A 17,195-nucleotide genomic window follows, 5' to 3' on the forward strand; every position below is an offset into this window, starting at 1 on the left:
AAAACTTTTCTTTTCTATTGGTATCTCTTCTTCTTCGTTCTCGAGGCTTAGAGATACAAATTCGTCAGTCCAATCGTCATTGACTACATATGCCCATTCTGGACCGGAATATCTCCTGTTTGGTATCCTTTTCCTTTTCAATTTTGCTTCTCTTTTCGATTCTGCCTCACTGGTACTTTCCTCTTTGGCCAAGTCTTTTCCTTCACTTGAGGATGGTACCACGACAGTCACTTCCTTTCTTTTCTCTTTCACTTTTGGCCTTTCTCCGTCGTTCAAATTTTCTTTAGTCCTTTGTTTTATTGGTGATATACTTAGTCTCCTCTTTGCACCGTGTCCATTTGATGGACCTGCGATCTTTTCTGTGGGAGCTTGAACTGTTTCGTTCTGTTCTGCCTTGTCCCCTCCTTCTGGGGAATCAATCACGTTCTCTTTTCCTTTTTCTGTATCGTCTGCTTCTGGGAAAGCCCTCCTCTGATCAGGCTCTCCTGCTTTTTCACCTCTTTCGAGCCCTTCGTCACCGTTACTTTCTTCAGACTCTTTATCACTTTCAGCTGCTTCAGGCTCTTTGTCACCTTCAGCTGCTTCAGGCTCTTTGCTACCCTCAGCTGCTTCAGGCTCTTTGTCACCTTCAGCTGCTTCGTCGCTGTCTGAGGTTTCTCCTTGGTCTTCCCCAAGTGAGTCGGTCGTTTCGTCCTCAGAGAATATTTCTCTCTCTTCTGTTCCTGCCTGTTCGCTTTCAGTTCGGTTTTGCTCTGTCTCAGCGCTCAGCACTGTTTTATCAGGCACTGGCAGTTTCAGCGCTTCAACTTCCTCATCTGTGGGACACAACACTCTCTTTGTGTGACTGGCGTGAATCCAGTTGGGAACTCCCGCACACTTCACAGCGGTAGTGGTCGTCAGGATCACTTGGAAAGGGCCTTTCCAACGGGGTTCCAGACACGACTTTCTCACGTGCTTCTTTACCACGACCCAGTCGCCTGCTTTCAGTGTGTGTCCTGGACCTTGGATCGGTGGCAAGGTGGTTGCTTCCACCTGGTGAGAGAAAGAGCGAACCACGTCAGCCAGACCTTTGCAGTAGTCTAACACCATATCATCTGTAATATTCAAAAGCGCGTTTTCGGGAACTGCAGGAAGTCTCATAGCCCTGCCCATGAGAATTTCGTGTGGAGACAATCCAGTCTTTCTATCAGGGGTGTTTCTCATTGACATTAACACCAAGGGCAATGCGTCAGGCCATTTCAAATTTGTCGATGCACATATTTTCGCCATTCTTGATTTCAATGTACCATTCATTTGTTCCACCAGTCCTGAGGCTTCAGGGCGATAGCTACAATGCAGTTTTTGCTCAATGTTCAGCGCTGCGCAAAGTAACTTTATCACCTCGTTATTGAAGTGACTTCCCCTATCTGATTCTAAAGAGATCGGGAATCCGAAACGTGGTATTAACTCCCTCAACAATAGTTTTGCAACTGTAAGGCTGTCATTTCTACGTGTGGGGTATGCTTCAATCCAGTGACTAAAAATGCACACTATCACCAACACATACTTCAGACCAACATACACAGGCATCTCAATGAAGTCCATCTGCATTCTACTAAACGGGCCGCTCGCCCTACCAATGTGGCTCGCATTCACAACCGTTCCCTTCCCTGGGTTCATCTGCTGACAAATGACACATCGATGGCAAACTGTTTCTGCAGCTTGACGAAATCTGGGGTTAAACCAATCAGTTTTGAACAATCTTATCATGGCATCTCTCCCTAGGTGAGCCTGCCCATGATAGAACCGCGCTAGCTGCGATAAGAGACTATTTGGCAAAACAAATTTTCCCTCATTTGAAACCCATAACTCATCTGGTCTCTTTATACATTGTGACTTAATCCAGGAATCTCTTTCATCCTCCCTGACGTTATTCTGTAATGCTTTTAGTTCATCCATTGTATCTACGACCTTCAAGGCAAATGCTTCAGCTGGTTCGAGTTCTGGTTCACTTATCGAATTCCATTCATCTCTGAGTAATATACAGTTCAAGGCACAAAATCTTGCGACTTGATCCGCATATGCATTTCCCAGAGAAACATAGTCCTGTCCTTTTGTATGAGCACTACACTTTACCACTGCAACTTCGGCTGGCATTTGAATGGCGTGTAACAATTCCCTTATTCTCTCCCCGTTTTTCACTGGGGACCCTGAAGAAGTCAGGAAACCTCTCTGTGACCATAGTTGTCCAAAGTCGTGCACAATTCCAAACCCGTACTGACTATCAGTGTAAATGGTGACTTTCATCAATGCAGACAGTTGACATGCTCTTGTAAGGGCTACAAGTTCTGCTACTTGTGCAGAATAGACTCCTTGAAGCCAGGACGCTTCCAAGACACCTGTTACAGTACATACAGCATATCCTGCTTTCAAAATTCCCATCCCATCTCTTAGACATGAACCATCAACGAAAACAATTTGGTCATTTTCATCAAGCTTAGTATCCTTAATGTCAGGTCGAGGTTTTGTGCAAAATTCAGTCACCTGAAGGCAGTCATGCTCGACGTCTTCAGCGTTCTCAACTTCAGCATTTTCACCAGGAAGCAAGGTTGCTGGATTCAACGTAGTGCACCTTTTCAGCTGCACATTCGGTGAGCCCAGAATTATCGTTTCATACCTTGTGAGTCTTGCTCCAGTCATCTGTTGCGTTCGGGAGCGGGTCAAAAGTATCTCAACTGAGTGAGGGACCATGACTGTTACTGGGTGTCCCATCACTATTCCTTCACTCTGAGTGAGGCTGATACCAACTGCTGCTACGGCGCGCAAACACCCTGGGAGTGCTGCTGCGACCGGATCCAAAGTAGCTGAAAAATACGCTACTGGTCTGTTTATGCCACCATGGGCTTGAGTCAAGACAGACAAAGAACATGCATCACGTTCATGACAAAACAATGTGAAAGGCTTTGTGTAATCAGGCATACCTAAAGCTGGAGCCCTGCACATGCATTCTTTCAATTCGATAAAAGCATCCATCTCATCTCCTTTCAGCTCAATTTGATCCAAGGCATCCTTCTGGGTCAGCTTCAGTAAAGGCTTTGCTAGAGTTGAGAAGTTGGGAATCCACTGACGACAGTAGCTTACCATTCCCAAAAACTTCCTCACCTCCCTCCTTGTCTTTGGTGGACTCATTTGAAGTACACTCGTTATTCTTTCCTTCATTATTCTCCGTGACCCTTTCTCTATCTGGTGACCCAAGTATTTCACTTTCTTCTGACAGAACTGCAATTTGGAAGGAGACACCTTGTGTCCATTCCTTCCCAAATGGTTCAACAGAGCAATGGTATCGGCTGTGCAGCCACTTTCTGTCTTTGATGCAATCAGTAAGTCATCGATGTACTGTACTAGGGTTGACTCGAATGGCAATTCTAATGCTTCCAAGTCTTTCTTTAGAATCTGATTGAATATTGACGGTGACTCAGAAAACCGTTGAGGAATTCGACACCAACTGTAAACTCTGTCTAAGAATTTGAAACAAAAGAGAAATTGGCTGTCCTCATGAAGAGGCACCGAAAAGAATGCTTGTGACAAGTCGATGACTGAGAAACACTCGGCATCGCAAGGGACTTGAAACATTATCACAGCTGGATTTGGTACGACAGGGCAACATTTAATTATGATGTCATTTATTTTCCTCACGTCCTGTACAATTCGGACCTTTCCACTCGGCTTTATTAGTCCCATGATTAGTGAATTACATGGACTGCTTAACACTTCTTTCAGTACTCGCTGCTTTACAAATTCGTCAATGAGTTGGGCAACTTTCATGAGGGTGTCTTGTGCCATGTGGTATTGTGGGGTCTGGGGAAAGGTTGCATTGGGCTTTACAGTCACTTTCACTGGTTCCACTCCTTTCATCAATCCCACCTCTTTCCCTGTCATATCCCACAATTCTTTTCCGACTGTTTCCCGTAATTCAGCTGGAATATCTTCTTCAGTTATCATCGGGAAAAGACAAATCAGAGGATACTCTTCATCAACAGTTTCCATCTCATCCCCCTCTACACTGTCCTCTTCTTCCCCATCACTGCTCGTCTGAATTTTGATTCCATCGTTCGAACACATAATCGAACAACCCAATTTGCACAATAGGTCTCTCCCCAACAGTGCTATCGGGCTTGAGTCACATACCACAAATTTGTGTAACCCTTGATAGTTACCAATGCTGACTGGTACCGGATCTGTGATTGGGTTTGTCAGGTGCCTGTTTGCTACTCCCACCACTTGAACTGTTCTCCCTGAGAGTGGCAAATTTGGTACTTCAATGCTCTTAACAGTTGAACGTGTGGCTCCTGTGTCAACCAAGAATGAAACACGATGACCCATTACTCTTCCCTCCACATACGGACCCTTTTGATCAACTTCCAAGGATGCTGCAAGCACACAATCTCCCTCCTCTCCTGAACTTTCACTCTCCCATACATTGTTTATTCCACTCTCACTGTGTAATGGAAACTGTTGTACTGTGCCATTTGTATTCATTACCTGACCCGAGACCTGTGGAGGAACCATCACTTGCTGCTGACTCATTGGTGCCAAAGGTATTTGAATTTGCTGATTAGGTACCATGGGAAACTGCTGTTGCATTGGCTGCATTTGCGTCATCTGCATACGGGGCATCTGCATCTGCTGCGGCTGCATGGGCTGTAATCCCTGCAGCTGATTTATGGTCTGAAAATTTGGGTTTGGACCTCTCATTTTCGGCCCCCTCACTGTCTGAAATGCATTGACATCATTGTTTTGCTGACCCACACCTGCACCTTCCTGCACCACCATCGGGCACTCGCGTTTCCAATGTCCGACAATTCCGCACACGTGACACGGCATCACCTTTTTCAATGCCTGCACACCATTCGGAGTCACAACAGTGTTCAAATCCGGACCATTATTCACAAAACCTCCTCTGCCTCTGCCTCTCGTCTGTGGCTGAAACATCATATTTCCCTGCAACTGCGGCTGCTGTTGCGGTACCTGCTGTTGGAACCCTTGCGACCCTTGCAAACCTTGCAGACCTGTCTGAGCTGCTTTAAGTTGCATCATCATCACTTTCTCCTTCAACTTTTTCTGTTTCACTTCAATTTCGTCGCTACAGTATTTCGCATAATTCAACACCTCATCAATCGGTTTCGATTGCCAACAAATCAAATGCGACTTTATCATCTGACTTATCTCTGGTCTCAGCCCTTCCACAAATCTAAACACAAAATGAAGCATGTCCTTCGCCTCTATTGTTTCCGTGCCACTGTAGTTCTTGAACGCCTTCAACAACCTCTCATAGTAACTATGAATCGACTCTTTAGCCTCTTGGGCAGTTCGATCAATCTTCTGCCAATCCACATTTTTCGCGGCAACCTTCGTCTTCAAATGCTCAATCACCTTATAGTACAAGCTCATCACCATAGGTGATGGTGCACCCGTATCCCTGTCTCTCTCTGGTTCACTTGTCGGCCAACCTACAGCTCTTTTGCAATCCTCCCACAAATCTGCCGGAACCACAATCTCAAAGAGGGTGTTCAGGTCTTCCCAGAGACATTTTGCAAGCTTCACAAACCTATCAGTCTGTTGATACCATTCAATCGGTTTCTCTCTCAGTTTGGGAAAATCATCTGTAAAAGACTGAATGTCGCTTCTGTGCCATGGTACATATATTAATTTTCCCCCTGCTGTCTCCCTCATTGGTAATATGGTTATTGCATCACTACTCTGTGGTCTTTTCTCGTTGAGCTCTGGAACACTGTCTTTCCTCTTTTCCTTTCTCTTTACCCATCTGCTTTCCCATTTGTCTAAGCACCTCCACACTTGTGCACTCTGCAGCAATTCTCTAAGGTGCGCCTTCATGCCTGCTGACCTCATGTGTTCAAAGTCTGTGGTCCCAAAATCCAATCTATAGCTCCTGCTCAAGTGTTTTGTCTTGTCTATCTCCACCCCGTTTTTGTCAGCTATTTCTTGCAACCTTCTATGTACCTTGTTCACTTCTCTCGTAATCCTGGGACATAGATACCTCAGCTCTTCTTCCGAGTAGGACTCTAACCTATTCACACTCATAGTCCCTTCCACCAATTCTTGTGCTTCCATGTTCAACCTGACCCTATTCAGATAATCTTCTCCCTTCCCACTGGCTGAGCTTTGTGTGGAATTCAGACTGTTGAACCACTGTGTCAGCTGTTGCGCATTCAACCCCATCAGTGTAGCATTCACATCGACTGCCATTGATGGTTGCGGCAACTTTTCAGTGTTCGATGATAGTGGTATCATCAGTGGGGGACTCGACCTCACCAGTGTTGACTGAGCACATATGGGACTAAACTCCATCAAGGACCCAGATCCAGTTGGCTGAGCCGCTTTCGGAGTCATCCCTGGAGTGTTTTCTATGCACCTCCTTTCTGTCCCATTCTGCAGCATTGATCCCTGACCGCTCATACCTAAGTTAGGCTGACTGTACAAAGGTACCGGTGGACCTACAGTAATGGGTAGTGATATCGCGTCTGGGTTCTGTCCATTTCCCATGTTCTGAGACATGTTCATTCCCACACTATGGGTCATCATTGCCGGCATGCCCATCTGACTCCCCGTCATCTGAGCATGTGCTGTTCCCCCCTGCATCTGCTTTTGAGGCATCAAAAACTGGGTTAATTCAGCTTGTGCCAGTTTTGGGTTCTGACCATTCTGTCCTCCCATTACGGTTGGATCTAGAATCATTCCCGTACTGTTGTCACTGCTGTAGTACCTTGGGACCTGCGGCTGATAATTTTCGGCTGGTTTCAATATGGGCACATCTGGATATATCCTCCTAACCTGCGGTATCTGCGGGGTGAACAGTAAACTCGGGTCCTTAGATCCCGATGATGCTCCTGAACTCTGAGTTTCACTGTTCTGTACCGGTGCCGGAGGGGCAGAACTGGTACTTGGACCTTGTCCACTCTCTGCATAAGGTGGTGGACGGTCGTTCAGCAATTGCATGATTAACTCCTCATCCTCTAACTCCTCTTCTCTTCTCAACTTTTCCTCGTCCTCTCTATCCTTGGAACACCTCCTGTTTGTCTTATAGGTAGCTTTCTTACCTGTCTCCTCTTCTTCCTTAGTAATTGCGGCAAACAATTTTATCCCCTGCAATACGTCTGACCTCCACACCTTCTGTGCATTATCCCACCTAGCGTCCGCTAGTGTCTTTTCTACCTTCCTTATCCTAGTCTCGAACTTATTTTGCTGCTGCTGTCTAGCCATTAGTTCCCAAATCGCTAGATCCTCAAACTGTGCTGGCCTTGGAGGTACCTTCATGTCGTACATCGCGAATCTCAAATTCTCTAGGATCCTTATATTGAATGTCCCATGGACCGGGAACGCTACGCTCCCATGTTTCTCTGTCAGCTTGTGCCATTGCTTTAGCCAAAGGCACGGAGCTACCCCTTTTTCCTCCATTACAATGTAAGCTGGTGTACCTTCGGGCGGCGTCTCCTCTCCTACGCTCGCTTTAATGTAAGACTCCCCCTTCATCGCACTCCTTAATGCTTTAAAAAATTTCATTTTCTCGTCTTTTATTTCACAAAGTTTGTAATCAATAAGTGACTTTTAATTCCCGGAATACTCTTCGCTTGCCTTTCCCCTTCCAATCGAGCCCCACGGACTGCGTCCAATCCGTGCGCGACCCTTCTCTGCAACTAACCTATCCCAGCGCGGCTCCTAGTGACGTCACACTCACACACACTGCGGCTGACAAAGCCTCGCGGCTTGTCCTCCTTCACTCAGCTCCTCTCGTAACAACTTCTGGCATGTATCGCGAGCTACCAAAAAAATAATAATAAAACAGATCTGTCGGTTTACTACAGGAAGGGTAACACAATCGCTTCAGGACCTTAGGGATTTTTCACTAGCCTCGGCAGTTATTCCATCTTTCTCGGTCCCCACGTTCGCAAGCAAATCTGACCCGCAGACTGCTCTCAACTTGTCAGTGATCTATTCTAGTGCACTTTAGAATTTTGTCAAAGCCCGAAGTCGAAGTTTTCTTTCACTCCCTTAACACACGTACCGACTCGTTGACCACGCCCGATCAACCTACTAAACCGACCAGACCACAACATAAAACAAGTGTCTCATACACTTTTCAACATACTCCGGAGTCTCTTGACCTCGCAGGGCCCGTCTCAACAACAACAACCACGTGGACCTTTTTATGCACGAAGCGCCACATGCACATGAAGTTCGACGACTTCCCTACTCTCACACTCGGAGTCGCACCTCCGCTATTTCTATGAAGTTTGACGACTTCCCTACTTTTACACTCGGAGTCGCACCTCCGCTATTCTCTAAAATCCTCGCAACCTTTTCACACAATCTGCGGCAATAAGCTGTGCAAGCGCAAAATCCTAACTTCACTCATACCATCACTAGTACCGCCAACGCTGATCTCACACCTCCATTCTCTTCATTCGCAAGCTCCGAGATCCCGGGAAAGTCGCGGTGGACTTAGCCCATCATCATTTTCTCAATCAGTTTTATCCAAGAAAAATCTAATTCAACTTCTCGAGTGGGGTCTCAAAGGGCGTAACCGTTAATTCAACACCATGTACTTTAACAGTACGGAGTCCCTGCGTCATCACTGTCCAAATTCTTTACGAGAGTTAGCCAGTACAAGGCTAAATTGGTGACGAGATATAAAACTGTAGGCAGAACGGTTTTGAAAAAGAAGGTATATGCAGGGCTTTCAGTGGGATTCAAAAAGTGGAGGTCTCTAAAAGAGACGTGGCTCATGTAAATAATGCGTGGCTTAAACATGTAAACTCAATTTCTGGTATTACAATAGTGTGCCAACCTTCCGGTATTTTAGTTCCTCTGAAAGTGTTGTTTTTCATCCAGGTACATAACAAAGCAACTGATATACACCTAAAATCAGCCAGGACTATTGACTTTGTGAAAGATTAAGATAACAGAGTAACAACCATGACATTTCGTCGAAACTGAATAAAAAATTACAGAGGCCTGTGGAAGGGGGAGTGGTCTTCGGAGTGTCTCAAACACTCCCATTATGTTCACTCTGTTAAACATCCACGCCCCTTTCCCTCCACATCTCGCCCATCTTCCTACACCACGCTTCATATTTCCTCTCTGGCACCCTCTTTTCACACACTCCTCGAAGCATTTCTTGCATCCCCCTTCACTGCACCACTCCAAACAACGCACCCACTCGGCTGTAAGCACTGCATTTTCTTGAGCTTCTTTGTTGTCGATATTTTGATGACCGTGTACCTTCTTCACACACATTTGCAAAGAATCAGTTACAACTGGAATACATGGCCATTGCTCTGTGTACACTGTAAATGATACACAGACAAGCACTGTGAGAAACTCCTACTGTCGTCTGCCTTCACCTCAGAGCTCTCAATCGCAGCTCCTTAAACATCTAGAGGTGGCTCAGTTCAAAGTACGCATCATACAAGAGTAATATGCAAAAATAAAGAAACTCAACATCCTGAAAATAGCTAACACCCTTGAGGCATACAGTATCAAGTAAAACGTAAAATCACTGGTGTGGATTGACTTAACATTTTCTTCACTTTCTTCAAAAATCAATCAGTTATTTGCCACTTAAGGACATGAACATAAGGCTGGATAATGATCTGTTTCAGTGTCTGTTTTTAGGTCGAGCATAACAGTGCGCAAGCGCTGCTTTTCCAACGTGTTGTTACCTATTTGGGTTTTTAACCATGCCTACCTCACACCCATCACTAACACTCGTTCATGGGTGTGCCCTTCAAAAATCCTTTGTTATGATTGATAAATGCTTTATGTTTGTCCCTCCTTGGGGAGGTCTGTTACCGCCTTGTCCATCGACCCTCTTACATGGATAATTGCAAGATTGCCGATACATTTGACTGCAAGCAAACTTCTTTTCCCTTTTGTGTGTCTTCTTCACACTGATGCTCATGGCGGCCGTGGCTCTTTGAATCAACTCTCTTATGTCAACTTTTTTAGTTTTCAATTTCATTTTCAATTTATGTTGAAAGAAAAGTCCGGTTAGGAGTTTACAACGCTAATAGCTCTAACTTGAGCAAATGCGAGACTCATTGCATTGCAAATGCTTGTTTCATCTGTCCTGCCTTCGTTCGTTTTACTTTACCCAGGCCTCCTCCTTTCAACTCCCTTAGCTACATATACTAGGCTTACTAGTACATTTACTCATACCTGCACTATAGATCTGGTAACCTACCTATACTCTAGTGCCTCTATCACTGCTTATTTCCTAATATATCCTCACTTACAACATAGTGCCTTAGCTACATAGTAATACCTCTAGTTGTGCCCCCGAGTACTTCTAAGTTCACCTACACACTAGCATTTCTACCTACCTATACCTTGGTGCTCCGCCCTATACTTTAGTATCTCTACACTTGATTACACCCTAGTACCTCAATCCATATCCATGCCCTAGTGTTCTAACTTCTTTATACCTAGTTTTCTTACCCATGGCTATTCACTAGTGCTGCTGCTAATTAATACCCTAACATCTCTGTTCTTTACTCCTTTCTAGTGGCACTATGTGGGAAATAGGGCTGATTGTAGAGGCTGCCTAATATATTTTGCCCCCATCGTTCACTTTGTGCCGGTATTTTCCTGACTCTGATAGTGCCCTGTGTACTGCTAACCAGCCCCAGGGCCTGTGCTCTGTGTAAAGTGACTATGCAAATTAGGCTAATTATAATTGGCTATGTCAACCTACCTATAAGTTCCTAGTATGCAGCAGGGCATATTGGTTTAGGGACCCCAGGATAGGTAGTGCCCCCATAGGTGCACTGCTGAGGTGCCCAGTGTCATTGTAAAGGTAGGCCTGCATTGCTGGCTGCTTTTAAACTAAAGTTATATGTACATTTGGCTTTGGAATTAAAAGTGCTTCCAAAGTCTTAAACTACCTTATTTTTTACATATAAGTCCTCCCTAAAGTGTGCCCTATGTGCCCCTAGGGTTGGGTGCCATGTAACTATAAACAGGGACCTTATAACAATTGTTTTATAAGCCCTGGTGAGGTAAAACAGCCACATTTGTTTTTCCTTCACTGTAGTGCATGGCCTCCATAGGCTAACATGGGGAGACTTTATTTTAATTAACAAAGTCCCTGTGAGAGACATCAAATTAATGGTTATATTAGATCCCGCAACTTGTCACTGTTGAATTTAATATAACTAATGCAAGTAAAGAGTTTTAGAATTTTACCCGAAAGTTTCCAACTTCAGCTCTGTGGTGCCCTTCACTGATTGGCCAGCCTCTGACAGCCTGGCCTGGCTGCCTTGATGAGGTGTGAAGTGGCCTGGGCTGACCACAAAGGATATGCCTGGGGGAGGAGATCTGTCTCAGCAGATGGTGAAACAGGATGAGGGAAGAGCAGCCAAAGTGTTCTTCAAAGGCAGGTAAGGACATTTGGAGTGGATCAGGACCTCCCTCACTTCCTGCAACCCCAGACAATGAGTTACCCTCTTGATTAGATTAGGAGAGGGCAGGAGAGGGGTGTGTTTAGGATTTTTCGCCACACCAGTGTGTGGGCTCAGCCAGATCTAACCTCCAAAAATCACTTTCATCCATGTTGGATTTTTGAAGAATGTTGCTCCCTCGGATTGATTTTTGCCACACTTCCCAGGAAGTGGTCATCAAAGGGGGAAGAAGCCTACCTGTGATTTGACAACCAGGACCCCTTGCTTTCCACCCCATAAGCAAGTATAACTATGGCAGAGCTACACCCACACCTCAGATCCCTACAAGGAACAAGACAAAGAAAAAGAAGGACTGCCCTGCTGGACCCCTGACCTGCACCTGGACACTGCACTCTAAAAGATTGCACCAACTGAGCACTTAGGCTTCACTACTAAAATTACTTTGCCTGTCTTCTACTGCTTCAAGAAGGGACTCCCTGTTTGCTACAGGTACAAAGGCGCTGCCCGGAGTCCCCTGCATCAAGTCATGCAGGAAGAGCCCAGATAACTAGCGGCCAGTGGCCATTTGAGGATTCTGACCAGGTGCATTCTGGGAATTGTAGTCCCAACTCCCAAGGAGCAACTTAGAGCTTCCGGAACCTTGGATCAAGTTGTGGACACTTCAGGGACAAATAAAGGACCTCTGGAAGAAGATCCAGACATTGCAAGACATTTGGAGCAACTCCATAAATTGAAGAGGTGCAATGTGGGAATTGAAGTCCCAGACCCCAAGAGGAAAACCAGAGCCTCTGAACCCTTGGCTGGTGCTGTGGACCACTTTCCTGAATCAAGAAACACTTCTGCAAGTAAGTGTAACAGTGTTATCTCATAGGTGGCCTGACCTTTGGACTTTGCCCCTGTCCAGTGTGACCTTTTTTTAACCCTTTAAGCGCTAGTTGCTTTTATGCACTAGAAAACATTAATTCTTTAAAAATTCATATCTCTGGTTCCCCTAATCAGATTTTATTCATTTTGGTAAAAAAATGTAATATATTGCTATACATTGGTGTTGGATTTGTTTTGTTGTGTCTTGTGTTTTACTTCTTTACTGTTTTGGGATTTTTAGATGCTTTACACACTTGTCTCCTAAGTTAAGCCTTGTCGTTCGTTGCTAAGCTACCAAGGTTTGAGTTGGGTTTAATCTATTGAGACCTAACTGGACCTAAGTGGGTGTTAGAGGCTTATTGCTAGGTGTAGGTACTTACCTGACCTTACCAATAATCCACTTTCCAACACTCTACGTATGCCTATACTATGGAGCCTCAACCTTTACCCTGCCACATCTACCCATACCTACATCCTAGTACCCCTATCCATACCTATACTGTAGTACTTCTATCCCTCTTTATAGCATTGTATAATGTAGCAAGGTGGAAGTATTATATGGTATGAATGGGGAGTTCTTACCATGTAATACTAATACATTACTCAAAAGTGGACCTTGGGTTCATAGTAGTAAACCTTAGCTCAGATCTGGCAGAGTGGCAAAGAGCAGGCCGACTACTCAGACGAACATGTGTAAAGCATTTCACACACCAACTTGGACGTTAAGTAATTGACACAACTGGAAAGAAATCCAACACCAATTTGGAAAAATAAAGCCAATTTTTATTTTAATTTGGACACCAAAACAAACTTTGTATCTTACATACAATCGAAGTTGTGGATTTTCAAAGCATTTAAAAATAGATGCACTTTTAGTTGTCAAACGAATACCATTGAGGTCAATGGGGGAAGCGCAGTGTGAAATCGGTCACTTGTGGGGTGAGTTACATGGAACTCACCTGGAGTTAAGGTCGGAGGTGTCCTTAAACCAAGTTTCTGTAGACAGTACCTTTTTATCTTGTCCAGGGAGTCTGGGTTCCAAGGTAGCCTTGCTGTCCCTAGAAAAGCGTGGGAAGCGTGAGTGCTGTCAATCAAAGATGCAAAACCACACTTGGAAAGGGATTTACACTCTATTCTCAAAGAGTGGAGGCCTTTGTGGTCCCAGGACCTGGATTCCACAGCTGGCACTCCACCACCAAATTCGGCAGCTCGGGGTGCAGAGGTGGCCTTGCAACTGTCAATTATGGGATTGTCGTGCCAAATATGCTTTGCTGCTTAGTCAAGTCGCCTTCTTCAGGTTGCAGGATCTCAGCAGTTGGGTCGTTGCTGATGTCGGTCACTATTGCTGAAAGTTGTGCTGGAGCTGGCGACATTTATCTGGAGCTGGTGATGGTTACCGGGTTGGTGACCAACAAGCCTTGGCAGCGGCAAAAGTAATCCATGGGTATTTCATGGGCTGGAGGTTGAGAGGAGTGGTGTAGCAGCTCGAAACTTGGTGTGACTCTCACTACCACTTCTGAGGTGCAGGTAACTGATTTTCCTTGGGCTCACTCAAGAGGGGCCCGACGGATTTCACCTTTTGTGACACAGCATGACAATTCTTCTGCAGGTTGCAGGTGACTGGTTCCACCAGTCAGGGGACTCTGCTTCAGTTTCTGGCATCAACTGGAATCCCTCTTTATGGGGGGCAATGAGCTTTTGCCATGGGCACACGTCAAACACATAGTTCCAGTACATGGTCTCCTCAAGGCACTTAAGTGTCTTCTCTTTGCGCTTCGGTAGAGTCCAAATTCCTGTTGTCAGTGACATCGTCTTCTCTGTGCCTCTTCTCAGATTCAAAGTCAGAACTGAGGTTCTGGTGCCAGGGAAGCCCCTTAAGTCCTAGGGGGCGTTAAGGATGTGAGGGACCGTGGCCAATAGGCGACTGGTCCCTCCAGCCAGTCTGCCTCTAAGGTGACAGCTTCCTGTGGGAATACATCACTTTTCTACCCAGAACCCTCTAATTTCAAAGGTTGCCAACATGGTAGGACCATTCCTTGGCTGTACAGACCACCTCAACCCACCCTAAAAGTGTGGCTAGCCTCTTTCTGAATAACTAACATTCCTGCCTGTCAGCCTGGGCAGAGTGGGAAGGGCTTTGTTCTTGAGTGGGGGCCAAGAGATTACATATCAAGGGCAGTGAAAGCCTTTGAGGCTCAGCGCCTTGATCACTGTAAACACTAGCCATCATTGGATGGCGGGAGTGTAAACTCCTCCCTGCCCAGATCCTTCTTCTCTGTCCTGGAGAAGTGCTAGCACAATCAGCAGGAGAGTAGACTCTTCTCTTCGTGGCAAACGGCTCAGGACAGCCCGCCAAGGCAAGAGAAAGCTAGCAACTTGGTGAGCATCCTTTAAGGATGCCACCAGGGTACATGCTAGGTAACCTTGGGCATGGGAATCGTGTTCAGGGTTAAAAGGCATAGGGTTTGACTAAAATATGTGAGAAATTTGTCAGGCCATCATGGCACTGGACATCTGGGATTTTCCCGGGTGCCAGCCCATGTTATCCTATAGACTGCGGGTCACTTGTGGTAGCATTAAGTTTTAAATGCTATCACAGGGTCATATATGCCCTTGCATATATGTCCACACTCACAATACAGTGCATTCTGCCTCCCGGGGCTATAGGAGGCCTGCCTTAGGGGCGATTGACCTGTGCTATGGGCAGTGAATGGACTCTGGCTGTACTTAGTGTTCCCAGAGTCACACTGGAGTGGATAAGCTGTTCATGCAGGCTGACATGGCAGCACTGCTCACTTTGCTTTTATTCAGATTAAACAGGGTGGCCTAAACAGTGCTGCAGCCCTAGTGACCCCTTTATCATCCCTAACCTGGGTATCACTGGTACCATTTACTAGGGCCTTACAGGGGTGGTAAAGTCCTTGCCAACTGTGTTTACCATTCACAGTACAATTTAAGAGAAGGAGCACTGGCACTTAGGTCTGATTAGCATGCCTCAGCGCACCTTCTGATAAAAAACGACAGCATTAAGTAGTCCAAATGAGGGCAAAAAGTGTGGGGGGGCATCTGCAAAGAGCCCAGTTTCTTACAGTACATATAACACTAACTAAACTCCAGTATCTCATCTTACGGTGACAGCATCATTTCTCTACACCTACCCATACCCTACTGTCTCAAAACCTGCCTCCACAATAGTACTTTTATTCCTCTGCACACCTACCTCAGTATTGCCACCCGTACTAGTACCATAGTAACCCTACCTGAACATATGACATAGTCTGTCAACATATAATTTTGTACCTTTATTTGTGCCTTCATTATAGTACCTCCAACTATATATATATATATATATATATATATATATATGTATATATATATATATATATATATATATAGTGAGAGAGAGAGAGAGAGAGATACACTAGTGCCTATACCCCTATTTACAGTGAAATTGATTTCTAATCATTAGCTTTCTTTCTGCAAATTCACAAAGGTCCTCCTTTCAAATGCAGTTTATTTTGCACTTTTATTCCATAACCGTTCATTTTACTTTTTTAGTCTTCCTAAAGATTTTGTACTGAAACTCATAATGTTGAAGACACGTTCTCTAAATTATCAAAATATAAACCCTATGATATCAGGATAATCCAAAAATATGGTGTCCTTTTACTGATTAAGAGCACACCCATCCCCACAAAAAGGGAAACATGGCTCAGTGACTGCATAATATTGAGTACATTCTTCTGAAGACAACATATGTGATTTCATTTATGAGCTGTCTTCAATTTTGATGCAAGGCACTAAGGGCCAGATTTAAACAAAAGTGCGCTGGCCCCAGTGCAGTACCACTTTTCTTGCGCCCCTTAGAGCCCCCTAATGTATCTAAGATACGGTGCACCATGGTGGTAGTTAGGGAACCAGTGTCAACATTTTTGACACTAATTCAGAGGTTTGCAATGCGATTCCTGCAAAGCACCCTGAAGTCCATTATGAAAAATGGTGTGCCTCCTTTTATGCCTGCTCTCTGCAGGCATTAGAAGTGCCAAAAAAATGACGCTCCATCTTTTCAGCCCCCCAACGGGGCAATACCCCTTTACATACATTATACATGGCGCATGCATGATGTAGCGCAAAGGGTTACAAAGTGCCATAATGCATGCATTGCACCACTTTGTAAATCTGGTGTGTGTTTTTAGCCATCCTAAGCAACATTAGATTGAAACAAAATTATGCTAATGTGTGGTTAGATGGCTGCAAGGGCTCTTAAATCTTCCCAACAGTGCAAAGAAAAAAGGAACACATTTGAAAAAATCAGTGAATATATTACAGGCACTACCCGCTCTAAATAAACGAAAACTCCAGAAAACACAGCCTAATTTATGAGTTAAACCGAGAATTAATTCTTCTGACCCCAGTTCTGTTTTTTTTCTGAGTTCTATGTTTGTAAACAGAATTAATTCCTTACCAAATCACCTGCCGTTTTTTTTTCAGCCACAAACTAAATGGGACTGAAGTCTCTACCCACTAGCTAGCAATAATCAGTAAAGCATACTATTTGCTGTAGCTATTGATGCAAGGCGTGGGATGATCAAGTAACTCCAAACAGGACTAGACCAGCATCTCATTCATGCATCTCTCCTGAAGTACTTTTAGGTATCAACAAGCTCTGTCCAAGTAGAAATTTAATTTGGACATAAAACATGCAAATACTCCCAATTTGTGATTTCATATCTTAGACAATTTTTATATGGTATTGGTCTCTTTTTGTTTGCTAATTTGCTTGATGTGTAATATACATGGTGGATAGGTCTTGTAGCATTGAAAATGATATCTCACTTTAGTGAACGTCTTGTAATTCTGATTCCTGTACCGCAT

The sequence above is a fragment of the Pleurodeles waltl genome, chromosome 10, assembly GCF_031143425.1.
Source record: "Pleurodeles waltl isolate 20211129_DDA chromosome 10, aPleWal1.hap1.20221129, whole genome shotgun sequence".
In the NCBI taxonomy this organism is placed as follows: domain Eukaryota; kingdom Metazoa; phylum Chordata; class Amphibia; order Caudata; family Salamandridae; genus Pleurodeles; species Pleurodeles waltl.